Source organism: Lactuca virosa, chromosome 4 (genome assembly GCF_052849685.1).
Source record: "Lactuca virosa cultivar CGN04683 chromosome 4, Lactuca_virosa_CGN04683_v6, whole genome shotgun sequence".
Lineage (NCBI taxonomy): Eukaryota > Viridiplantae > Streptophyta > Magnoliopsida > Asterales > Asteraceae > Lactuca > Lactuca virosa.
Window position 1 is genome coordinate 295929401 of NC_136429.1, and position 3947 is coordinate 295933347.

Here is a 3947-nt window from a genome sequence, read left to right on the forward strand (position 1 = left end):
ATTTCATAAAATCCAAAAATATTTTTATTTCTGTTTTTAATTCTTTTTCAAAATATTTCTTAAAATCCAAAAATATTTTTCTTTTCATTTTCGTTTCTTGTTAATAAATTCCAAAATTTATTTCTCTTCTGCTTACTTTGTATACAAGAATTTCTCTCACTAATGGAGCTGGGGCAGGTATCAATCTCAATCTATATACTAGCTAAGTGTCCCTAGAAGCATGCTGATGTATGTTGACCAAAGCCTCGAACGATTTTGAGTAAATCCTTAATGACTTAATATATACAAATCTTGTCTTACCAATCAGGCTGTCAAATTTACTCTAATCATGAGTTGCCTTACTCTTCTCAAATTGAGTTAAGAGTTTTTCTGCTTTGTCAATCTTTTATGGCAGAGGCACATTCGGTTCTCTTAACCACCTTATTTTTCTCCATAACGGTTCGTTTCACATTTTGTAACCCTTGAGATTCTCAGCAATAACCACTGAGGTTTATGGTTACACAATTTCTATGTTGATGATCTTAGTTTCGTTCACTACGAATTAAGTGAAACCCAAAATCCAATTCCCATAATAAATTAACGGTGAACACTTCAAAGTTCTAGCTATTATATGTCACCTTATGAAATCTCCATTTTCTTTTTGCGCGATCCTTATGCAATTGTTTTTCACCAAGACTTTTTCTTCCAAAAGGATCCAGTTTTTATTTTTTTGAGATTTCCTGTTAACGATTTTCAACAAGTCACTGAATATGTTACCTACCTACTTGTTTAACAGGCCTTATTGGTCTCACAAGTACTTCGTTCTGTTTCGGTCTTATATTAAGTATCGAAATCAAGAATTGAAGTGAAAGCCACCCTTAATAGCCTTAATTAAAAAGATGCCTTTCAATGCTTCTTAACAAGTACTTGATCGTAATTCAACGGGATTCCAAACAAGCACTTTGAAGTCTCTCTTGACTTTGAAGGAAGAGATTTGTGCCCGGGATCAACTGCTTTATGTCTTAATAGACATCACAAATTCCCACAAAAAGTTTGCTTTATTTCTTTATCTTTTACACACTTACGCACACACATTCTATATTCACAAAGAGGTCTTGTTCGGTTCTTAACGAATTAATGCAGATGGTTTCAAAATTAAAAGCGATGGGTTGGTGTAACGTCTTTGGGTTATTATGGTAATAGCAATTTTATTGAAGATTCAACCGATGACTCAGCAAGAAGTTTAAACGCTTGATAATTTGAATTATGGATAAGTTTGGAAGGCGCCAAAATTTGAATCGGTTATCATCGTGCGTCATCTCTACTTTATCGGGGTTGCAAGATGTCAAATCACGCCTTTTCAGGAGTCGTTTCCAAGATTTAAGCAATCATTACTCACGATTTTTCTCTCTCTCCAAGATCGTATATAAGGACTGATTTCTGTGCGATTATTCCTTACCATACTTCAGTTCTCTAGAGCAAAAACAGGTGATCAATTTTTCACTGTTCATCTTCTTCCTCGACAAGCTTCATCAATGGCAGACTCTTCCTCAGTTCAAGAAACTACTGCACGCTCCACTCTTCTTGCAATCAAGCCCAATCAGAACTTGCTGATCGATCTCTCACCTTTTCTCTACGATTCGTACATGATTCAAGTGGTGGAATGCCTGAAATATTCCCCACTCGTTCAAGCCCTAACCACAGTCGAAGTCGTTCCAATGTCCTGTCTCTCTCAAATCTATTCCTCTGCAACGTATGACCTCTCTTCTAGGGCTTACGTATGAAGAATCCATGGTTAATCCCGATTCCATTACCACAGGTCAGCTTTTCTCAATGTTCTACAACATGGGTTATACTGAAACCCTAACCACTGTGACAAAGTTCAAAAAGTCCTGCCTTCCTCCTCAATGGAATGGCCTCTTCACTCTACTCTTCAAAGGGGTTTCTGAACGGAGTGTTGGATCTGACTGTGCGAGCAAGTCCTTCATGACTCTACTTTATGGTGTGTACCACGGTCTTAATCTGGATTATGGAATGGTCTTGTGGCTTCAGCTTATTCAGAGTTTATCATCTTCTTCTCGCCACACCAAAATCTCTTGTGCTCGCTTCTGGACTATTATCACTCAGTGGATAATGGATCGTTTCCATGTTCCTATCATGGCAGACTCAATGCTTTCTTCCATTGCTACGTTTCATACTACCAACATCATTGTTACTCATCCTTCAAAGTTTCTTTTTGTTGGGTCCATTCCTGAGTCGATGTCTGCTTCTGTGTCTCCTTCAAGCAAGATTATTCAGGAATAGAAGAAGCTTCCCTCTTCTGGTCCAAGGGAACTTACTGCTGACATGGTGAAATCAATTGAGGACGCAGACAAACCTGCCAAGAGAGGCAAGAAGCCAGAAGTGAAAAAGGGGGATAAGGGGCGTCAAGTCTCAAAAGTTCAAACCCCTAAGAAGCGAAAGTCTGAGAAGGCAGCACCATCTCAACCTAAGCCGAAGAAAGGCAAGAAACCCGCTCGCCGGCTAATTCTTCAATCCTCAAGTGATTCTGACTCAGAATATGTGCCTCCTACTCATCACTCAACTCTTCCTTGTGAATCTGACAGCGAAAGCTCAGATGATGAAGGTTCGGTTTGTGGTGATACACCACCTCGCTCGCCTACACCAGAGGTACCTGTTCGTTCCAAAGCACCTTCTCCTCCACCTGTTTATGTTCCTGTCTCCATCCCTCCGATTTTTCCTATCATCACATCTCAACCATCCTCTACCATTCCCATTTCTGCACCCATCTTCACTGAGGCTACCACTACCACCACTACTGGAGTTCGAACCAACGTATCTGATATGGGGGCTCGTTCTTCAGCTCCCGAAACCCCAGTTACTACCAAACCACCATCACCTACCCAATCCACTGAAACCAACACTGTTCTTGGAGGAGAGGACTTGGAGTTTGATTCCACTTACTTCAGTTCCTACCGTGTTCAAAGTGACGATGATGACGATGCTCCTATTACCAAGCGCCATCTCAAGACGGTTACTGATAAGCTCGATCAGCTAATCTCTTCCTCATCCACTGGTGCTTACTCAGAAACTGCTCTCAAGGCTTTGTTTTCTTCGGTTGTTCAAGAGCATGCTACCTCTCTCTCTGATGCAGCAAAGGCTATTGATGCTTCTACATCTCAATGTCAGAAGGCCTCGCTTGCTGTTGAGGCCTCCACAAAAGAATGCAAGGGAGCGACCGCAAAAGTCGAAAAACTAATTTATGAGGCTCAACTATTCCTAGATTCTTTGCAAGCTGCCGCTCAGAAGAACTCCCAGACTGTGAATGCTTCGCTTGATACTCTCACGCGTTCTCTCGAAGCTGAAAGGACTAATCTTGAAGTCGCTAGTAGGGCCATTGAAGCTGCCAACGAAAACCTTCATACTAATGTTAATGAGCGTTTGACTCAGCTGGTAGCCGAACTTGCAGTTGAAAATCGGATTATGGATGAGCTAGACAAGCGTACTTCTCAGCTAAAAATTCAAAACGTAAAGCTTCGTTCTGCCACAAAAGAGCTTGATGATTTAAAATCTGAAAGAGAAGTTATTCGAAGCTCCGTGGGTGACGTTCATTCCATTCTGTTACACCTTCTCGACGCCCACTACTCTATTTTGACTATATCCATTAGACGCCATTTAGCCGAAAAACTCATACCTGCGTTGGATATCCTTAGTCGGATAGAGGGTGTTCCGGTGACTTCTGTCAAGCCGCAACAAGGGGGAGAAAAGGTTACTCAAGCTGGCATGGATGATACTCAACATCCTCCCGAACCAAAATCAACAGCTGCACCGAAGGATAATGTAGCTTCGGTCATCAAAAGGGATAAGAAGAAGAAGAAGATTGGAGAAGATGATAAAGATGATGATGATGATTTTGAAGATATCTTGGGTGAAAATCCCTCTAAGCCTTTTCAGAAAACTAAGGCCAC